Here is a 22960-nt window from a genome sequence, read left to right on the forward strand (position 1 = left end):
TGTTCCAGTTTCTCCTTCAGTATGGGTTTTGAAAATGGCTCTAGCAGAAAAAGCATGAGGTCATGGAAAATACAGAGGTGATGGCCCTAAACAGGCTTAAGTTCAAATCTGGGCTTTTTAAAACGACCTCTGATCCAGATTCAGTGAACGTATTTTTAAAGCATTTCAGTACAATCCTTGGTACATAATAGGTGGTCAATAAAGAGTAATTACTATTATGTTCAAAAAATGACTGTTTTAGTCACCACTTTTTTTTCTAAATTGGGTGAGGAAGTCTGGGCTCCCCAAATTCCTCAGTGATAATGGTTTCAAACAGTGATCTTTCCCAGGCTCTTTAGAAGATGCTCCCCACAAAAGTTTTATTCTGTTGCTTTGTTGTGTTTTGTTTTGTTTTTTGGATATTAGGTTAGTGTGTGGGAGGCCTAAAAGCACATAGTCTGGTAATTTTCTAGAGAAAAACATTCCAACTGTGGATCCTGTTTTAAAGTGCTGCTCTCAGATTTAAAAGAAGAAATGAAATTGTTTTTTACATAACCCATTAATGGCTATTCCAATTATATTCATGTTGCTGTCACCTAGCGGAGAGTTTAGTGGGTAGAAAACAAAGAAAAAGCGTCCTTGGCCGCACCATTTATCCAGAGTGCACTGCTGCCATCTGGTGGTGAAATATACCATCTGCCATTAGTCCATGAAAATGTATTTTACCAAAGGCGTTTTGCAGGTGAAAGCCCAAGTATGCTGCTGTGATTAGCAAGAGTGTGATCCGGTGGCCAATAGCTCCTACCGTCCCTCTCAAAACCGCTAATTTTGATTTCCTCTCATCTTGCAAGAAAAGAGACATGACTGCCCTAGAGTCAGACTGATTCCTGAAGACAGAGGAGGGATCCTCGGCATAAACTCGTGGCTCTACCACACAAGTTATGCTAAAGTCAAAAGTAGAGGTATTCTTAGAGATTGCCTCCTTCCCAACCTCAAACTGGTTAAGAATTTAGGAATATTAAATTATTTACCACTATTTCAGGTAAGGCATGGTCTGAATTGCTTCCTTTTTAGCTCTCTGTAAATATTTTTTAAAATATGTTTTAATTCCTCTCTTCCCTCTACCTATCGTTTAGTACGAGGTTTGAAATTCTCCCCTCGTGTCATTGAAGAGGTAGTTTTATCAGATATGAAAAATAATTTTAAAACTGGCATCAGATAGGGCCGATAAATATCAAGCTCTCTGGATTTCTACTTACTCACAGAGTCTAACGGACCGTGCTTCGTAGAGGAAAGATAACTTTTCTGGTTCCTTCCAAAAACTCACTTAGTCCAGGCTCTTGCCCAACTTGAGGTGAGAATATTCAACTGAAGTGAGCAATTTCAGAAACGGAACACAGCTCCTTGCCAGAGCGGTTGTTCTGCCGTTATTTTATGAACTATGACTCATGTACCTGATCACATTTCCGTCTTTGTGCAGACTGCTGGAAAAATTCCGGAGCAAACTGTGCTCTCTCTTCTTAGGAAGTGCACTGGGCTTCCTCGTGTGCTGTTCTCATTCAAGGCTCCATCTCATAATCCGTCCTTTGCCTCATCTTCCTCTCTGCCTCAAATAGATGGCATCTCACAGGGCTCTTACTATTTCTCCACACCTTAGGCCTACTGAACAGATAGACTACTAGGTAGAAAATTCTGCATATGTTGGTTTTATGTGCTTCCATGTGTATATAAAAAACAAAGACGAAAGGCTCTCTTTCAAAAGGAAAATTTGAAATTAAAAGTATATTTTAAATAAGGAAATCCATGTTTTGGGTATAAAAAGTTCCCTGAAGAGGTTTCTCTGGCTGGAAGAAATGAGGTTCGAGGCTCACACAGTTTTATTCATACTATGCTTACTGTTTTCAAGTTCCTGACAAAAAGACCAAAGTAAGCATTCGTGTTAGGCTAATTAAATTTTTTAGGTTTTTTTTTCTTCCAGGTTATGAAATAAATTCCCTCACATTTGAATTCATGTCCAAGTGGTCCAGGTTGGTGAAACATTGTTTAGATAATTACCTGAATAATAAAATGATTGTTGTGCTAGATTCCAAACTTTATCAGTCAGTATAAGTGAAATAGTAGTTCATGAAACTTTCTAAATATCTATTTTTTAAAAGGCTAAACCATTTAGAATCAACGCTTCATCGTTAAGAGAATAATGTCACTGTATTTCCTGCCATTGTTTTATTTTTTTAATACAATGATCGTAAGCCTTTTTCATGAATTCTAAACTTAGTTTTTTAATGGTGTTCTTTTTATTTTTTTTCTCAAGTTTTCATTTGAATTCTAAGTTAGTTAACCCATAAGGTAATATTGATTTCAGAAGTAGAAACCGGTGATTCATCACTTACATACAACCGCCAATGCTCATCACAAGTGCCCTTCTTAATGCCCATCCCCCGTCTAGCCCATCCCCCACCCACCTCCCTCCATCAACCCTCAGTTTGTTCTCTATCATTAAGAGTCTGCTTTGTGGTTTGTGGCCACCTCTTCCTCCTCGTCCTCCTCCCCTTCTTCTTCCTCTTCTTCTTCTTCTTTTGTTTATTATCAACACATAAATGTACAACTTTAGAGCCATTTTTGAGCTATTCAGAAAGATTCTCAGTGGATACCCATGGACAGCAGCCCATACCTGCCACACACACACCTCAACTTGTCTGTTTGGCCTTCATTTGAGCTGTCTCGGGCCAGTATCAACACAACAGACATGGTCATTCTTTCTATATTTGATAGTCTCAAAACCCTTCCACTTCCACAGTCTCATATCACCTCAACTACAGTCTTGTGGGAGAAGTATCAAACCTGCATTTTATAAGAGACGAGATTGAGGTGCAGAACCGTTGGAAGACCTGTCAGAGTAGTGAGAGCCTCCATGATCTAAACGTATTCTGGTGTTCTTTCCACCCTCATTTTCATCTTCTCATTACCGGCATGAGAGTTTGGTAGATTCCAGATTTTGACAGAAACAGGAGCAGTTTCTCTCTTCTCCCCTCCAAGCTCAGCATATTCTTTTTCACCTCCAGTCTCCAAGGGCAAACACAGTTGCGCCCGCTGTGCCAGTAAAGGCGAATGCCCTAAGGTCATGCCAGTTTGCCCATTTTAGTTCATGTGGCTTCTCTGTAAGATAAGAAGTGCTGACAGCCGAGAGTCTGCTTGGAATTCTCTCTCTCTCTCTCTCTCTCTGCCCCTCACACTCATGCTTTCTCTCTCTCTCTCTCTCTCAAATAAAGTTAATCAATCAATCAATAAAAAATAAATGAAATAGAAGCCAACCCTAGACCTCTTGATTAAGAATATTCATGGGCTAATTATCCTTTCTTAGTAAGTAATGTTGGTAGAATGTCTTTCCTCTATCACAGTGTTCCAGAGCACAAGACCTGATTTCTCCAGCGTTGCCTTGGATCATGTCAGCCCCAGGAAGCCCCAGCTCCTCTAGGGTCTGGACAGGAGGAGCCTGGTTCCATAGGCATTGGCATCAAACTCACTTGGAGGCGATTATAACCTCCTGCAAGCTTTTAGTTCCACCTCAGCCTCAGAGGCATTCCTGGAATGAATCTCTCAAATGCCCCCTCTCCAATTCCGCCAGGTGAGGCACCGAGGCACAATGTGGCAACATCACCTTTTAAATTTTACACTCACCAAACACTCTTTGAATTGTTAACCATGGCAAGAGAGGGGTGGAGAGGGAGTAGAAAGGGGGCAGGGGAGGCAGAATTAAAGGATGGCTCTTACTTCCCTGTAACTTGGAGTTAAATTCTCACCACCAGATGGCAGGTGTGCACCGGGATGGGAAACTACTTCCTAAACGATTTGAGAGATGTCGTTCTTTGGTGTCAAAACAGGGAAATCCTGACAAATGAGCGGAGAACTTGCAGAGAACTGGAGTGATTAATTGTGCTGATGAAGCCCTAGCATGGGGAGCAGGGCCCTGCCGAGACTGTGGAGCATGCTGCGGTGCAGGAAGGTGACAGTAATTGAGGTCCCATACTGAGAAGTCTTCAGATGGAGCAGCTCAAGAACTCATTAACCAGAACTCATTAACCAAGTCCTCCATGCAGTCTCTGCTCAAATTGTGGCTCATGCTTGTTAAGAAATGCAGAATTCCAGGACAGCTCAATCCGAATCTTCTTGTTTAACAAGCTCCCCGACTGATTTCTTTCTCTCTTCAGGTTGAGAAAAGATCTTGAAGAGTGTGGGCTCCTTAGCAAACTCTTTCAAAGCTGGGGTTCAGGGATGAGGGGCCCATAAAGATCCGGGGTTGTTTTGCAAATGTCAAAATACTCACTCCAGGCTCTCATGGTTGCACAGTCTGCTTGGTAGCATTTCCCTCTGGAATTAAAAGGCAGATATGGAGATCTAAGTGCTCTCTTTGTCCAGGGTCTATCTCCCTGCCTTTATACTGTCCTTGGTAACACTAAACTCATGAGCAGTATAACCCTTAACATATTGAAAACCTGATCTTTATTTAATAATGACTTAGTTTAAAATGTTGTGCTGAGGGGTGCGTGGGTGGCTCAGTCTGACTACAGCTCAGGCAGGTCATGATTTCGCGGTCCGTGAGTTCGAGCCCCACGTCAGGCTCTGTGCTGACAGCTCAGAGCCTGGAGCCTGCTTTGGATTCTGTGTCTCCCTCTCTCTCTGCCCCTCCCCTGCTTGCTATCTCTCTGTCTCAAAAAGAAATAAACATTGAAAAAAAAATGGTTGTACTGAAATTGGTACTGCATTTTAAATGGAATCTTAGAAATATGTTTTGTGCAGGAAGAAATACTGAGAAAGCCTGGGCCATGACAGGTAATACAATAGTGATTTCTTGTGTGTCAGCAAGATTTTTGTGTGACTTAGAGGTTAGCACTCTTGCCACATATTGTCTTTAACACTGGTTTCTGGGATACAAAGTGAATCCCTCTGATCCCAAATTTATGTCTCGGGTTTCAATTCTACAGCCACAGACTTGAGTGAGGAGAAAAGGAGCTACTGATCTGCCTCCAGAAAATAGTGTCAGGGCAAATTCAATCAGCCATTGATCAGGAGTACTAAGTCAGTCTCATTCAGGTTCGTATTTTAACTCTGAATTTCCTGCACCCTTTTCTGGAGGGGATACAAGTCTGGGAAGGATAAGTCCATCCAGATAATCTTCTGCACACCCATGGCAGGGGGAGTGGCATTCCTTTGTTGGTGGCATCAGTGCTATGTGGTACTGGCTCCTATGGTGACACAATAGTCACCATACAGTGTTCTGGGATTGTCAGCCTTTGGCTGTCTTCCAAAGGTCCCCATGCCTCACTGTAATGTGCATCTCCTTCACTCTGTGACTTTCTTTTGGTCAAGTGGCCTCTCAGGATGGTCATCAGCTCATTCTCCAAGTTCATTTTCACAGCTTCCCCTGGAGCCATGGGAACAGTATGGACCCCTTCGATGCTACTCCCATGCCACAGGGAACAGCGAGTAAAACATGACTCTTCTGTCGTCCACATGTGCTGTTTTTTTATTTTTACTCTTTCCCCAGAACTCCTTGAAGGGGGTACATCTCTGAGGTTTCTGTTCTTAAGCTACATCCAAGGAATGGCAAATTGGTTTCATCTCTCAGAAACCCCCTATTTTTCAAGGTACCCACTTAAATTACCTTCCTTTCCCTTCTTCACCCACCCTTGGGCATGAGTGAGAATCTCTATTCCTCTGTCCATCTAAAGCAACATTCCTTAGTCAGCTGTGTCCTCCTAGAGCTTGATTTTTTTTTTTTTTATCATTTCAAGGCAGGAAGGAAATTGGTGTGATCTGGTATACCCCTTTTGAGTCTGTCCTGTTTTGTGATAAGAGCAGCTTCTTTGAATGATGTGATTTAGATTCTGGTCCTTGCCCTCCGTGGAAGTCTCCTTCACGTTTGTCAGTGCAGTCTGAGGTAGAAATCATTTGGGACGATGGCAGGAGATATGCTAGGGAAAGAGAAAGAGATCAATTATCAGTATTTCATTAGTCCTTCCCATTTTGTCTTGCCACATATAGGGGTACCCATGGAGAGTGAATCATGACATCATCTTAACCCCCTTTATCTATTTCATTGCATTTCCTTTGAGAACCTATCCACAAGGAAATGATCAATGTTACCACTTTCATTTAGACTGTAAGGCATTTCTGGAATCTCCCCAGAGTGTTAGGAACCATTGTGGGAAATGCTGAGTAAAATGTATTTGACAAGAGTCAAAACTATAGCCATAGAGAAAAGATCAACTGTGGCCAAGGTATGGGGAGATTTGAGTGCATGCCTACAAAAGGGCAGCCTGAAGGAATTTTGGCGGTGATGGAATTGCTCTATATCCTAATTCTGCTGGTAAATACACAGATCTATGCATGTATTAAAACCTTAAAAAACTATGCACCAAAATGTCAGTTTAATTGGACTCTATCATCTATCTATCTATCTATCTATCTATCTATCTATCGATCTATCTATCCATCCATCCTTGAATGGTATATGAAAGCTTATTCTCAGAAAGTTCTACATCAAATAGTTTCTATAAGTAGGTTTAAATGAGCTGTCTTTTAAAATGTAGGTGAAGGAGTACCTGGGTGACTTAGTTAAGTGTCTGACTCTTGATTTCAGCTCAGGTCATGATCTCACACTTTGTGAGTTTGAGCCCCATGTCAGGCTCTGCACTGACAGCGTAGAGACTACTTGGGATTCTGTCTCTCCCTCTCTCTGCCCCTTACCCTCGCTCTCTGTCTCTCACAATAAATATAAATGAACTTTAAAAAAAAGAAAGGAAAAAGTAAGTGAAAGTTGGGATTATTTTAGAGTTCTGTGTTGTGTTTATGTCCTGAGATAGGCTGGTTCTACCACCTGCAGATGAATTCCTAAAACAAATATTCCAGAGGATTTCCATAAATTCTTTATCACCAAAAACAATAGTACGATGTCCAGCCTATAGATTCATTAATCTTTTCACTAGTGTACCCATTTAATATTTGGGGAACTCTTTCCATTTCATTCAGTATTTTAAAACAGTTTTGTTGTTCTCACTCTCTTAACCAAAATTATGCTCTAAAATTGCATCCTGTTGTATCTAGTATAGGTGTTTGTTGTGTCAAGAAGATCAAAGAATGTACCTGAAGGTGCATCAGCCTGTTTTACGCAAGGGGCTTCTTTTGTTAATATCTTGTACTTGCTACAATCCCAGAAGTGTTGATCCAAGTACAGCAGGAGGTATTTGCTATGGCATAGACTCCCCTTGTTCCAAGCCAATAAGTAATTGAAAGCAATTACCAAGCAGGAATTAGTAATTCTATCACCTAAAAACCACCTTAGCAAGAAAGCCTAGGGACTTTTGTGGCACAGCTGTGGCCTTAGCAGTGGATTCGGCAGTAGTCGCTAGAGTTAAGGGGCACTGTTGTCACATGCCTTAACATGGACAGAAAGCAAATAGCGAATAGGCAAAAGGAATAAAGGTTTCATACCGGAGATGAAGATCTTGATCTGTGAACTGTCTGCCTCAAGATGGTGTCTGCTTCTGGGGAGGAGCTTACCTAGTCCATTTTTTTTCTGCCGGTTGTTTTGAGAAATAACTGATGTGCATCACTACATGGATTTAAGGTATACAGCATGGTGGTTTGATTTCCATATATGGCAAAATGATGACCACAATAAGTTCAGCTGACATCCATTTTCTTGTACAGAAATAATAGAAAAAAAGAAGCAAACATTCTCCTGGTGGTAAGAAGTCATAGGATTTACTTTCTCACCAGGGTTCCTGTGTATCCCGTGGCAGTGCTAGCCTCAGTCACCATGGCACCACACATCACTAGCCCTCATTTACCTTACATAACTGGAAGTTTGTACCTTGTGACCACCTTCCCTTCTCCCAGACCCTCCACCTCTTGTAACTACAGGTCTGAATTTTTTTTTTGGTAAGTTTTTCTTAAGGTTCCACATGGAAGCAAGATCAAACCAAAATTGTCTTTCACTGTTGGGCTTATTTCACAATCCCACCAATAGTGAGTAAGGGTTCCCTTTTCTCCACATCCACGCCAGCATTCATTGTCTCTTAGTTTTTGTATGATGACATTTAGCAGAGAGAAAAAGCAAGTAGCGAAGAAGAAAAGGGAATGAAAGTTTTCATACTGGAAATGAAGATGGCATGACATCTCATTGTGGTTTTAATTTGCATTGCCCTAATGACTAGTGATCTGGAGCATCTTCTCATGAACCTGTTGGCCTTTCGTATATCTCCTGTGGAGATATAGCTTTTCAGGTCTTTCATATATTTTAATTAATTGATTTTAATTTTTAGAGAGAGCACGCTAGTAGGGGAGAGAGGCAGGGGGACAGAGGGAGAATCTCAAGCAAGCTCCACATTCAGCGCAGAGCCCGATGGGTAGCAGCTCAACCCCACAACCTTGGGATCATTACCTGAACCAAAATCAAGAGTCAGATGCTCAACCAAAGGAGCCACCCAGTGGCCCCTATCCGTTTTTAATTGGGTTATTGGTTTTTTTGCTGTTGAGTTGAATGAGCTCTTTATATATGTCTGATATTAATGTTTTATCAGATATATGCTTTGCATATATTTTTTCCCATTCTGCAGGTGGTCTTTTCACTTTGTTGATGGTTTCTTTTGTCCTGCAGAAGCTTTTTAGTTTGATGTACTTCCATGTGTTTATTTTTTATTGTAATTCTGTATTTTTTAAGTGTCACAGCCAAAAAAATCATTACCAAGACCCATGGCGATGAGCTTTATTCCTGTTTTCTTTCAGGAGTTCTATGGTTTTGTCTTGCATTTAAGTCTTTAATCCATTTTGAGTTAATTCTGTGAGTGTAAGATATCAGTTCAGTATGTTAATATCTAATTGCTTTAGCATCATTTATTGAAAAGGGTCTCTTTTCTTCATTGAGTATTCTTGGCTCCCCATCAGATATTAGTTGACCATATATTCATGGGTTTATTTCTGGGCTCTCAATTCCATTTGCCTGTTTTTGTGCCAGTACCATACTGTTTTGATAACTATAGCTATATAGGATAGCTTGAAATCAAGAAGTGGGATGCTTTGTTCTCCTTTCTCAGGATTTATTTGCCTATTTGAGGTCTTTCGTGGTTCCACAATTGTGTTTTCTATTTCCGTTAAAATATCATTGGAATTTTGATAGGGACTGCAATGAATCTATAGATGGCTTTATCTTAACAATACTCATTCTTCCAGTCTGTGATCGCGAGATACCTTTCCACTTAGGTATCTCAGACTTCTAGTCTGTGTATCGCGAGATACCTTTCCTGCAGCTTTACTGAATCCATTGATTAGATCTAACAGTTTTTTCGTTAAATCTTCAGGACTTTCCATCTATGAAATCATGTCATCTGCACATATCAACAATTTTACTTCTGCCTTTCCATTCTGTTGAATGGAGGTGGTGAGAGTGGGTGCCCTTGTCTTGTTCCTGATGTTAGAGGAAAATATTTCAACCCTTCATCATTGAGTACAATTTTAGCTATGAGCTTGTCATATATGGCCTTTATTATGTTGAGATGTGTTTCTTTTCTGCCTAATTTGTTGAGTTTTTATCATGAATGGATGTTGAAATCTGTCGAATGCTTTTTCCATGTCTATTGAGATGATTGTATGATTTCTTTCTTTCTTTCGATGAATGTGATGTATCACATTAATTTGCACATGTTGATGAGTGAGGCCATGGGCTGTGCTCTCTGTTCAGGTGCCGTTGTACATAGGACTGTTGAATGGGCTACGTAGCTCCAGTGTGCTTTGGTCAGGTTCTCTGTCAGACAGGCTGAAGGCTGTATTTAGCAATGAAGGAGCAGGGCTACACATTTGATCCCCTGCACAGGTGCAGCACAAGAAGCAGCTTTAAAGCTCTTAAAGCTCTTTGCTCCCTTAACTTGTGCTGACCCACCAACCCACATCCCAAATTCTCTGACCAAACAGGACCACTGGCTTTGTTTTGCCAACTATCAGCTCTGCACACCTGCCTCATAGCCTGAGTGCCACTGGAGTTGTTTTTCCAATACAAGTTGTGTCCCCAGCCTTTATGGTCACATGGAGCCTGAAGACTATGTCTCAGCTCCTTTGCCTGGGAGGGAGTGGTGGTGGGGGGGGGGGGGGCGTGGAGGAGCTACTCCAAGCTACCCTCCATTTCCCCAATAGGCTCTGCAGCTGTGACGGGCTGAGAGCTACCCTCAGTCTTGGCTACCATTGAACTGCCCTGCCTGTGTGTAGCCCGTGAGTGCTCTGTGCTGGTAGTTGTGCTCTCGGCACATCAGCTCTGCCCCCTTGCCTTTCTGCTCCACTGCCGGTAAGTCACACTGCTTCCAGGAGTCATTGCCAGCCCTTCTGATCAGATAGGCCTGGAAGATATTCTCCAAGTGGTTGGGTCTTTGATTTAGCTCTTTGCCTGGGCATAGGCAAACCAGGCTGTAGAGCTGACAAAATTCATTTGAGAAACTAAATCAGATATGTACCCCCACTGAGTTCCCCGGTCAGAACGCACCCCTGACTTGGTTCTGCAGATGAGCAAAAACCACTAGTTAAGATTTCTACTCAAGCACTGCAGACATGAACTCAGTTTGCCAAGGTCCTTGTGCCGGTTGTTGCAAGCCCCTCTCACCTTCTTCATCACAGTCACATTCCTAGTGGCTGGGCCCCACAGACCTCCCTGAGTCCATAATGGTGTGAGACCAGAGTAAGGGCTCCTGCCAAGTGATCCACAATGCTGGGGGTGGGGCAGCTTGACGTCCCCCCAGGTTCTCTTTTTCCGCTGGAGGAAGTGGAGGCTAAGGAGACCTCTCCAGGTGGTGCTGTCCTGGTGCAGTGGAGGGGCAATGCAGTCAGCCTGTAGCTGCCTCTCTTACACTTCTAATGCAGACTTGCCTTGGTCTCTGTGGTGTGGGGTAGGGGCTTCAGCCTTACCTCCGTGTTCTAGGATTCTCTCAGTGGTGTCTTGTTCTTGCACAGTTGTTAGTTGTTCTTGTGAGGGGGAGTGATGTCAGGAAGAATCTATGTTGCCATCTTGCTGACATCACTCCCTCTCTGGTCAATGTTACTTTTAGATCTCTAGGTGGCGTATAGTTCCAAGAGGCTGGTGGAGTCCTTTTTCACTGAGAGATGTGGACTGAAAGTTCAGGCCCCTTGAATTTGGCTGCTGTCTGGGTACCGTGGGGAACCTGGCATGATCCCTCCCACGTAGGTTCAAGACTGGACTTTAGGGGCATCTGGGTGCCTCAGTCAGTTGAGCATCTGACTTCGGCTCAGGTCATGATCTCATAGTTTGTGAGTTTGAGCCCCGCATTGGGCTCTGTGCTGACAGCTCGGAGCCTGGAGCCCGCTTCGGATTCTGTGTCTCCATCTCTCTCTGCCCCTCCCCAGCTTGTGCTCTGTCTCTCTGTCTCTCAAAAATGAATAAATGTTAAAAAAAAATTTTAAGACTGGACTTTATTCTTAGTGATTCCAAATCAGAAGTGTGGAAGAAAATTGAAAACATTTAGAAAGTTGTAGCCTGATATTTGAGGAAATTAGAAGAGTTCAGGATCCAGTTTGGTTTAGGGGTGTATAACAAAACTTCAAAGACAATGAAGAAGACTAAAATCTAATATTCACAAAGTTATGTTATCGTTTTCTACTCAAACATAGCTTTTTACTCTATAATAGCCCTCATTTCTATCAAAGATATTGAGAGCAGGACTAATTTGTTTGCAAAATAAGTCTAATTTCATTAACTTGGCCTGGTTATTTACATAAGTACAGAAACAATAGTGATTGACCATAGAGGCTCTTATAAAATTTGCTTTGCAAAATCTATTTATAGAGAATCTTAGTTCAGTCTTATAAAGCCTCTCTAGGTTAAAAGGCCCACTCAAGGACCACCATCTGACTTCACCTGGAATACTTGTATACATTTGGGGTTAAATCCTCTTTTGTTGTTGTTGTTGTTTTGTTTTGTTTTGTTTTGTTTTTCAGTTTTATTTTTTATTTTTTATATTAAATATAATTTATTGTCAAACTGGTTTCCACACAACACCCACTGTTCATCCCAAAAGGTTCCCTCCTCAATGCCCATCACCCATTTTCCCCTCCCTCCCATCCCCCATCAACCCTCAGTCCATTCTCAGTTTTTAAGAGTCTCTTATGGTTTGCCTCCTTCCCTCTCTGTAATTTTTCCCCTTCCCTTCCCCCGTGGTCTTCTATTAAGTTTATCAGGATCCACATAAGAGTGAAAACATATGGTATCTATCTTTCTCTGTATGACTTACTTCACTTAGCATCACACTCTCCAGTTCCATCCACATTGCTACAAAAAGTCGTATTTCATTCTTTCTCATTGCCACGTAGTATTCCATTGTGTATATAAACCACAATTTCTTTATCCATTCATCAGTTGATGGACATTTAGGCTCTTTCCATAATTTGGCTATTGTTGAAAGTGCTGCTATCAACATTGGGGTACAAGTGCCCCTAGGCATCAGTACTCCTGTATCCCTCGGGTAAATTCCTAGCAGTGCAATTGCTGGGTCATAGAGTAAGTCTATTTATAATTTTTTGAGGAACCTCCACCCTGTTTTCCAGAGTGGCTGTACCAGTTTGCATTCCCACCAACAGTGCAAGAGGGTTCCCGTTTCTCCACATCCTCACCAGCATCTATAGTCTCCTGATTTGTTCATTTTGGCCACTCTGACTGGCGTGAGGTGATATCTGAGTGTGGTTTTGATTTGTATTTCCCTGATGAGTGACGTTGAGCATCTTTTCATGTGTCTGTTGGCCATGTTAAATCCTCTTTTTTTGAGGTCTCCACAATATCCTGAGGTTCCCAGGACTGCCAGGAAGTAACCTTCCTTACTCACCTGGTAAAGCTTCAAGGTATCCTGTCAGCAGGATATCAGGCCAGTTTTTCCAAGGGCATTTTATTGTCTGCATAAAGTCAACATTAGTTCATTCAGTCTATCTGGTTATATCTGATTTTATGCTTATTCTCAAAAATGATAGTCTAGTCAAAGCCATGTTTCTAGTTGTGTCCTATTATAAGGAGATCTGATTCCTATTGAAGTTGTGCAAATAATTATATTGCTATGAAATTAAGAATGCTCAATAAGTTTCTGAATTATGGGGGGATTATATAGGGAGAAAAAGTAAATGTTTCCATTCTTTTGACAAAGGTATATTGACAACATTAAGTCATAGGTAATTAAGAAAAAAGAGAAGAAACTTCCCTTAAATCTGGAAAATCAAAACAATAAGGAATGCTTCACAGAAAAAGTTATAAAAGTAATCATAATTATCCTCATCATTTCATTCAATATCTTTTTATTCTCATTTTCTTGAATCCAGTTTTTCCATTAGTTCTGGAAATTCTTCTCCCATTCAGCTCCATGATCTTCAAGTTATCAGAAATCTGTATTCCAGAGTTGTTCTCAGAGTCTTTTCCATGAATCTCCTGAAGATGAAGCATTTTTGCAAAAGTTTCAGAGTAAATAGCTACAAATGACAAAAGGACTTTTTAAAAAATGGCTGTGGTTAGGGGCATCTGAGTGACTTAGTCGGTTAAGTGTCTGACTCTTGGTTTCAGCTCAGGTCATGATCTCGCGGTTCGTGACAGGTGCTTGAGATTCTCTCTGTCCCTTTCTCTCTGCCCCTTCCTGGTTCTCTCTCTCTCTCTCTCCATGCATGCCACGTTTAAAGCTGAGAGTTCATTTGATAAGGAAATGCAGTTATTTCCATGGCATACAATAATTTAGAATAATAACTGGACAGTGAGAGTACTAACAAATTTTTAGAAACTTCACACAATTTCTGGAATACCTATATCAGTAACATATAACCATACACATGTGCCCTAATAAGGTTTATTATCACTTCTTGCTTGGTAATGCTTCCCATGGCATTTAACATACCAAGTAAACCAGAATAGTTTAATATTTCTCCTTTACAAGATGGAGACAAATTCTTTGAGATTTTTTTTTCAGGGGCCTTCTGGGAAATCTCCAAGTTACTTTGAAGTCAAATAGACTCCATTTAGAATTTGATTTTGGGAAGTTGTTAAAACATCAAAAGTTTTAAATATCTGACTAAATAGGATCACACAAAGTTATGTAATAATAACTATTTAACCAAAGTGGCAATAGAAGATTTTAAAGGCAAATACAGAAGGTTACATAGTTTTGAACAAAACTTAGCTCTTAATATTGAGAAGAGTAGATTTTCTTAAGTAATGAGAAACCTGAGAAAGATAACGTGAGGCACAAGAAATAATTTTAAGACACAAGATCTTGGTTTTCTAGGGAGGTTATTTAAATGGTTAAAACACATGCACACACACACACACACACACCTTCCACAATCTCTTATCAAGAGCAGATCAGTAGTCCAAGAGCATTTTGTTCTTTTAAAAAAATTATTTATTTATTAGAGAGAGAGAGAGAGGGAGAGAGAGAGAGGAGGACGAGCGGCAGAGGGAGAGAGGAGATAGAAACCCAAGCAGGCTTTGTACTGTCAGCACAGAGCCCAATGTGGGGCTGTATCCTATGAACCATGAAATCATGACCTGAGCTGAAATCAGGAGTCAGACACTTAACCAACTGGGCCACCCAGGTGCATTTTGTCCTTCTAACACAGAAAAAAAAAAGACAACAGATTCTAATTTTGCACCAGTGTAGTTTTGATATTAAGACACATTCTTTTAAAATTAAAATATCTTAACCAGCTTGACCACACATAACATTCCTTACCCAAGATTCCTTTCCTGCAACACTCTTATCCATTCTTTCTTTTCCTCCTTCTCACTCTGGAACGACCAGTCATTTTACTTTAAGTCACAGTTACTCTCTTTTTTACACCTTAACAACAACAAAAATAAAACATTTCCTTCATACTTTTCCTTTTCTGAATACACATTCAACTTTTTTCAAACATATTTTTCATGTACAGGTGTTTTCTTTTGGCCTTAGCTCTCGTAGTAGTTCGAATTGCATATATTGATTAGAATTCTTAGAAACATTCATTTCTAGTGAAATTATTTAGCAGTAAGCAGCTTTTGAGCCTGTTGCAATAGCATTCTATAGTGTGGTAAGTTTATGAACACATCCAACCATATCATCAATTTTCTTCTTTATATTAGGTAGAAGACCTTCAACTATGATAGAAATCAAAGATTCTTATGTCTTAGATTTTGAGCTGTGTGTCTTGAGAATGTTTTAGTAAATCCTTCCATAAACAGCTTCAGAGAATTTTTCTTTCCCTCTGGGTATATAGTTTCATTTTCACTTAGGGGAGAAGGCCTGAAAAAAAGTTCCTATCAGGCTGTAAATAGCAGCCTCCAATGTGGCCAACTTCTGACCACAGAGCGACTTAAAAAAAATTCTTTTGAGTATGTTGTCCATTTTCAGCCTGGACAAACAATAATTATTCCTGGAGGCAATGGAAAAATCCCATGGTGTCCCCACAGAGGGTGCAGAAGATACTGCCCTCTCAAGATCAAGAGCCATTCCAAAAAATAGCCAGAAGAAACAGAGACTTAGACAATTCCCCTGAGATCTAACAACAGTTAGTAGGGCCCTAGCAGCAAATGGCGGGCAACTCACACTTCTGTTCAGCCATATTTTAGAGCCCCCAACCTGAAGGTTCACCTGCCTGTGCATATAAGAACCTACATGTCCAGGCAGGCAGAAAGGCAAGCTAGGCTCTCAGCACACACCACTAGAAAATAAAAAGGCACTAACTGTTTCTGGGAAAGGATCAATAACCAATTGGTACCCAGAAGCAAATCCATGAGTCACAGTTCAAAGGTCTAATGCTTACAAATGTTTTTCCTGACAATTTGAATTTGGAAAGGAACGATTTTATCTTCCTTTCTCCACTATGTACCATAGAGGGAAATCTGGGAGAGCCGACTTCAGTAAGGATTCTTACTTTTTGCTGATTTCTATCAGTTTTCGCCAGATCCTATCTGCAGGCTCTGGAGTGAGTGGGGTGTCCCAGTGGATCTCATCTTGGTCACCAGAAACTGTAGAGGAAGAAAGATTATTTCTCCTCCACCCTTTATGGTGAGTACTTGGGCAATACTCCTTTTTCTCAAGAGTATCCCAAAAATGGATACATTTATCAGGTTAAAATTTCTCCACTGGGGCCACTGTGATTCCACTTTAGCGTTGGTAAGATTAACCTAGCTGTTCAGCATTAAAACAAAAGTTTATTTACCCAAGGCTTTATACTGGACCCAGTCCAGCTCAGAACCCAGTCCAAATATGGCGGGTTTCAGACTTAGTTCAGAAAAGGAAATGCTCAAATGAAGGCTGAAAGCTCTTAACACAAATGCCGTGGAACTAGGATCCAAGAGGGACCTACCCAGGACCTTCCAAGGCAAGGAGAAAGCAGCAAGCTTAAGGGGCTCAACAGGTACCTGTGTCTGCTTGCTCTTTACTCCTGGGGGTGTCTGTGATCTCTTTTGGTTTCCTCTTCTGGTGCTAGACCTCTTCAAGATGAAGTGGGGCATATTAAAATTTTTAAGAGTGTTTTTGGAAAAATATCAATTTGAATCTTACACTGCCAAACCAGAAGTGCTTAGGGGCACTCTGTGAACAGGCACCAGGGGAAATATTCCTGCAGAGAAAGCACAGAAACAAAGAAAGGAAGTGATCGATTGCCTGTAGCTTAAAGTCTAGTTGGCTTTTTGGTTTGGTTGTCATTAACGTTTTGATTTTGCAGCCTTAAAGCATTTTCAGACTTAGATTTTGGTTTGCTTACGTAGGCCACCATGGCATGAGAGCCCCTTCTTTCTAATGGCCTCCTTGTTTAATTGAACAGCTCAAAGAAAGTATTACAAAAGAACAAATAAATACAAGTAAACTAAAATAACAGTTCAAAAGAAGAAAGGTCATACTTGGTTGAGGATGATCAGAGGTTTCATGGAAGTGATCTCTGAAATATGTCTGAAAGAACCGGTAAAATTTTAGCAGGCAGGGGATGCTTGGGTGGCTCAGCGGGTTAAGCGTCCAACTCTTGAATTTGGCTCAGCTCTTGGTTTGTGGGACGGAGCCCCACATTGGGCTCTGTGCTGACAGCAAGCAGTCTGCTTGGGATTCTCCCTCTCCCTCTCTGCCCCTGCCCTGCTCACTTGCACATGCATGCATGCACACACACACACACACACACACACACACACTCTCTCTCTCTGTGTCTCAAAATAAATAAATATTTTTTTAAAAAAATTTAGCAGGCAGAGGTAAATGGAAGGAGGCAATTGGTCCATAAAAGCAAGTCAGACCAAACTATTTGTACTATATGCCATGGAGGTTGGCAGCTGCCGTAGGTGTTGAACAGGTGAATGTTGATTTTCTTTTGACATTTACTTGGCTTAAGAAAATAACTGAAAATGGATCTATGCTATAAAAAATTAATAACTCAAGCAAAAGTGAAATTCTGGCTTTGCTTTACTTACAGAGTGATCTCTGTCGGTTTCTTGAGTTCTCAGCCTCACAGAACCAGCCAGTTCTGTCCATTTTATCTTTCCCTGCCAAAAATCAACCAGCAGAGACAATAGGTCAGAAGTCGGGAGGCTAGAATTCAGCCTCAATTAGTTACTACTGGTGTGACCTTGGGAAAGTCTCCCACTCAGCTGGAACTTCTTCATCCATTAAAAAATAATGAATCATTTCAGGCCTTCTTCACAACACTGGAATGATCACATGAGTGAACATTCTGTAGGAATTCTTTGTAAGCAGTGAAGTGTTCTGCCAAAGAAAGACAGCTTTATTCTACCATTTTCCATTGCCCCCCACCTCCTCTGCAGCATAATTAAGGCAGATGTGAAAGTGTATAAGGATGTGGTGGCATACCATGGTATTTTATGACTCAGCATTTTCACGTGTTACCATGTGCAATGACTGTTAGTAAGGATATATGTCCCTAGCCTATCTGGAATCCAAAGTGACACTATGCTTTTGTGCTCCTCGGCTATTGCAGGTGGGGATCATTTTCTATTTGCTGGAAGAGCTTTTAACTAGGTTAAACAATTTGAAGCCAGATGGGATATTGAGAATTATGCAGCCACTCTAAGCCCGAAAAGAAATGTAGCCTAAGTACTGTAATATAAGCAAGACTTTGGGTATGCAGCTAACTATGATGGAAAAAGTCATTTTGTGCCCCAAGCAAAAAGAGAATTATGAAAGTAATGTGCCATCAGAAAAAATGGGATGGTTTCCACAGAAGAAAAAACTGAACCACAAATATAGTGTAAGCCCATAGTTGGTCTAAGCAGTGAGACATCTCTCTTGATAGTGAGAATTTGGAGATGATACAGAATTTAACAGGTTAAAATGTTAAGTTACAAAAGAACTGTTTGGGAGAACTGAGTTAACTCAGGACATATTGAACCTCTGTCCTTCTATTTCTGATGGCCTTTCTGAGGGTTTCCACATCCTAAATAGACCAGCTGAAATGAGATTAACTGAAGATAGTATATAGGTCTGGCCCTAAGAAAAACTGAGAAATTTACTAAGCCTTTTTTTTTTTAATAGTTACTTCTCTCCTTCTAAAACCTACCATGAAATTCTTTTCATTGCCCTTGATGCTTTTTAGACATCTACTTCCTTTCTTTTCTCTTGTCTACCACCCCCCTCCCCTGACTTGTATATCTATTTTATATTATGTATGGTCACTTACGCCATCCTACATATTCCATTTCCATTTTTTTTAATGTTTGTTTATTTTTGAGAGAGAGAGATTGAGAGAGAGAGAGAGAGAGAGACAGAGAGAGAAGGAGACACAGAATCCAAAGCAGGCTCCAGGTTCTGAGCTGTCAGCACAGAGCCCGACGCAGGGCTCGGACTCACGAACCATGAGATCATGACCTGAGTTGAAGTCGGACACTTAACTGACTGAGCCAGCCAGGTGCGCCTCCATTTCCATTTTAAATCCTGTCTAGGCTTCAGAGTTTACCTACACTGGGTTGCAATCCCTCTGGAATATTCCTTCTACTCATATGGTGATGATTGGTAACAAATTTGTTGACGTGCCCTTCAGCTCAAGAAATATATTTCTATTTTAAGCTGGCCTTCTGAAAACATACATTAATACAGTGGCACTTCAAGAGTAAGAATTTGACTGTGGAAAACCAACAAAAGGGGATTTTGCAGTAAGCCTTACAGAGGGTGTTTAGTTTTTAGTTTAGCGATTTAAAGCTAAACTGGATGATATCTGATAAAACACACTTTACATAAAAAACAACATACATATAGGTTAAAAGTAAACGAATTGACAAAGCTGTGTCATGTGAACAGTAACCACACACATAGCTAGAATAGGCATATAATATCAGACAAAATAGAGGTCAGAGAAAGGAATATCACTGAGGACAAAGAGGGACATTTTGTAATGACAGAATAGTCGATTTCAAAAAAAATATCACAATCAAATAAGTATGCATCTCATAATAAATCTTCAAAGTACACGGAGCAAAAATGATAGAATTTAAAGGAGAAATAGACATCTCCACATTTGTAGCTGAGTTCAATACTCCTCCGTCAGAAACTGACAGAACAATGAGATAGTAAAAGGGCTGCCTGGAGCCCCTCCTTCCCCCGATCCTCCTTTAGTCACCCTGATTCTTGAGCCAGGTGTGTGTCAGATTCTGTGATGATGGACAGTAGCAATAGCCTCTCTTGTTCTACATCCATACTATCCAGTTCACAGGTGTGTTTCAGTCTATCCTTTTACGTTCCAGCTCTTATTTGGGGTCACAGCTTGTCTTTGCTCTCTTCCCTACATTACATCATCTTTCCTTCCTGACTGCCTGTCCTGCAGACTGGCTCCAGCATTAAATGCACAGACAGTAGCCTTACAGACACTGACTCACAAACTCCCATGGTTGTCTAAAGGTCACATCTGTATAGCAAATCTTGTACCCAATCTAGATCTGTATTTATGTACCTCTATCTCTATATAGCTGCATCTGTATCTATGGCCATAGTTACATGTACTTCATACATATAAGCTGCAAATCCTAATTGATTATGGTATAGGAGGCTGATTGGTATGGAATTTGGTGCTGAGAGTGATTCCAGAGGAATAGAATCTTTAGGATTAGTTCTCTGAAATGGTTTTGAGTTTTCTGGACTGGATCCTCTGGTCAGATTAGACTTATAGGCCTTAATGACCTCATTTCCAGGGGAAAAAGTATCTTGGCCATGCATGGCACACAATTTCACAATGATTACTTAAATTATCACCTACAGATAACTGTAAACATGTGCCTATAGAAGCCAATTGCTCTGGGAGGCCTAGTAATTGCTGCCATAGAACATTGTAGTGAAAATAAGGAGTATAATGGGGTTGGTTGGCTGTTAGGCTGCATAAATGAGGGAAGGGAAAATAATGAGCTCAGGGCTTTAAATTCCAAGTTTAAGGTCTGCCTAAGGGACTGAACGCTTCAATAATTGTCCTAAAGGAAACTCTTAACTGTTATAGCCATAAGGAAGATATTTCTCAAAATCAAACCCAGTGCCTTATCCTGGGGATGCCTGAATTACAAATGCAGATTGAGTTCTGAATTCTAGAGGATCTCTATTGTTAAAGTTGGATCATTGATATAGTTGGAATAGCACCTGAATAATTGAAAAGGGATCATATAGGCATATTCCAGTGAAGCTTGGTACTTGGAACCTCAAAATTCTGCCAAGCCTTCTTTGTCTATAGAAGAAGACTTTGAACCTCTGCCTAATGAGGTTAGTCTTCTCTTGGCTGAAGAACCTGTACCTGCTTCTCTGGAGGTAGTTATCTGGCAAGGTACAACTGATATTCCTCAGGAACTACTCTCACTATCTCTATTTGCTTACAGACCTATAACTAAACTCAGGACTCAGTAGGCCTCAAAGGATGAAACACAAAGTATGATCCATGAGGAGATCTGATATACACAGTATAATGACTTTTCCAGAACGCTGGGAAATATGTGTAGGAATAGATTTTTAAAGTATAGGATCAAGACGGAAGCAATATAAATTTACATCAGCATAGGGATGCCAGGGTGGCTCAGTCATTTAAGTGTCTGACTTCAGCTCAGGTCATGATCTCGTGGTTTGTGGGTTCAAGCCCATGTCACACTCTGTGCTGACAGCTCAGAGCCTGGAGCATGCTTTGGAGTCTGTGTCTCCCCTTCTCTCTGCCCCTCCCTTGCTCTCTCTCTCTCTCTCTCTCTCTCTCTCTCTCTCTCTCTCTCAAAAATAAAATGAACATTATATTTTTTAAAATTATATCAGGATAAATGTAATGATAGGGCTCACTCGTCAGAGATTCTGTATTCAAAGCTAAAGGGCTAGAAATGACTTTAACAGTTTTCTTGGTTAGCTGTCCAAAATGTAGACTCAAAGGTGGCCTATGCTAAATTAAGTTGAAGTGCCAGGTTTTGGGTATACTATAGAGTCAGTTATCCAAACATTAGGGTAATTGAACTATTTCACATATATTTAGTGATTGCTTAACGTATGTATTCTCTGCGCAGTATCTAACGTTTATAGCTATTAGTTTGAGCTTATTTTTTAATGTTTACTTATTGTGAGAGAGAGAGAGAGAGAGAGAGAGAGAGAGAGGGACAGAGAGAGAAGAGAAAGAGAATCCCAAGGAGGCTCTGCACATCAGTGCAGAGCTCAACGTGAGGCTCAAACCTGGAGGTTTGGAGTTATAGGTCTGTGAAAATTGAGATCATAACCTGAGCTAAAACCAAGAGTTGAAAATTGAGATCATGACCTGAGTTAAAACCAAGAGTTGGATGCTTTAACCTGGATTGAGTCACCCAGGCACCCCTAGTTTGAGCTTATTAATTACATTATTCAACTTTGATATTTGTGATGGTTTGTTTCCTGTACCTATCTGCTTTCGAGAAGCATGTACTAGAACTCTCTAACCACAATGGCTTGTCTCTTTCTCCTGATTCTATCAGCTTATTTTTTTTATGAAAATAATTCTCTAATGATAAAAAAGTTATATACTTCTTTCTTTAAGTTTGTAACTTGGCCCTTTCCTTTGGGCTCTCCCCAAATAAAACTCTCTTTGCAAAGGAACATTAATAAATAATGGTGATTTTATTAAACCTAACACAGGTCACATGGAAAGGGATTGTATTTCTCAGTGTATAATATTCATTTCAAAATTTTTCATTATATATTCCTCTCCCAAGTTTCCCTTCTTGACCTCCCATACATCAGGAGTCCCCTTTCCCTTCTCTCTGCTCTGCCTCCATCCTGTGTTACCACAGCCCTCTCCACTCAATACCACTAAAACCACCACTATTCTCTCTTGATTTATTATATATAGTAATTTAGCTCTATCCCAGATTCTTACTGCAAACCATATGACTTAACCCACTACTTCATATAAATTCTGTCTATCTAAAGCCATTTTGATGAGGGGACACATATTGATTATGCTCAGAAAGTGAAAGATTCCCCAGCATCTCCCTTAGGAGGCATTTTGGCTTACACATTTAAAAAAAATTTAACATTTTTATTTATTTTTGAGAGACAGAGAGAAACAGAGCACAAGCAGAGGAGGGGCAGAGAGAGAGGGAGACACAGAAACCGAAGCAGGCTCCAGGGTCAGAACAGAGCCCAACGTGGGGCTCGAACCCACAAACCGTGAGATCATGACCTGAGCCAAAGTCAGACTCTTAACCAACTGAACCACCCAGGCCTGGGCTTACATATTTAATACTGTAATGCTTTTCAATTCAAAATAAGACATTTTTTTTATATGCAGAGAAGAGAGAGACAAAATTGTATTTTTTTTTCTGGTTATCTAAAGAGTAACAACCTGAATGAGTGGACTGGATCTGTGTTTTTATTTTAGGTTTTCATCAATTTCCATGATGTTTAAGCATCTCTTGTAGGCAGCTGTGACAACTACTGGGTTGACCCATCATTTAATCCAGTTCTGATCCAAGATCATGACAAGAGAAAGT

The 22960-nt window shown here is 40.6% G+C and overlaps 2 long non-coding RNA genes across 3 annotated transcripts in view; one reads left to right on the top strand and one right to left on the bottom strand.

Moving 5' to 3' along the window:
- Positions 1–13041: 13041 nt before the first annotated feature.
- Positions 13042–17119, bottom strand: LOC113604568 (uncharacterized). 2 transcript variants are annotated; one of them, XR_003426546.2, is made up of 3 exons: positions 16889–17119; positions 14739–14846; positions 13042–13447 (listed from the first exon to the last, which is right to left on the bottom strand). It is a non-coding gene; the product is annotated as an uncharacterized LOC113604568 (long non-coding RNA). The 2 variants fall into 2 exon arrangements; XR_008297536.1 differs by lacking the exon at positions 16889–17119 and adding an exon at positions 15591–16250.
- Positions 15801–22960, top strand: part of LOC113604569 (uncharacterized) — a 69000-nt gene continuing 61840 nt past the window's right edge. Inside the window, exon 1 of the long non-coding RNA XR_008297535.1 lies at positions 15801–16052. This is a non-coding gene — a long non-coding RNA (uncharacterized LOC113604569). The remainder of the gene's footprint in view (positions 16053–22960) is intronic.

Source organism: Acinonyx jubatus, chromosome A1 (genome assembly GCF_027475565.1).
Source record: "Acinonyx jubatus isolate Ajub_Pintada_27869175 chromosome A1, VMU_Ajub_asm_v1.0, whole genome shotgun sequence".
Classification (NCBI taxonomy): domain Eukaryota; kingdom Metazoa; phylum Chordata; class Mammalia; order Carnivora; family Felidae; genus Acinonyx; species Acinonyx jubatus.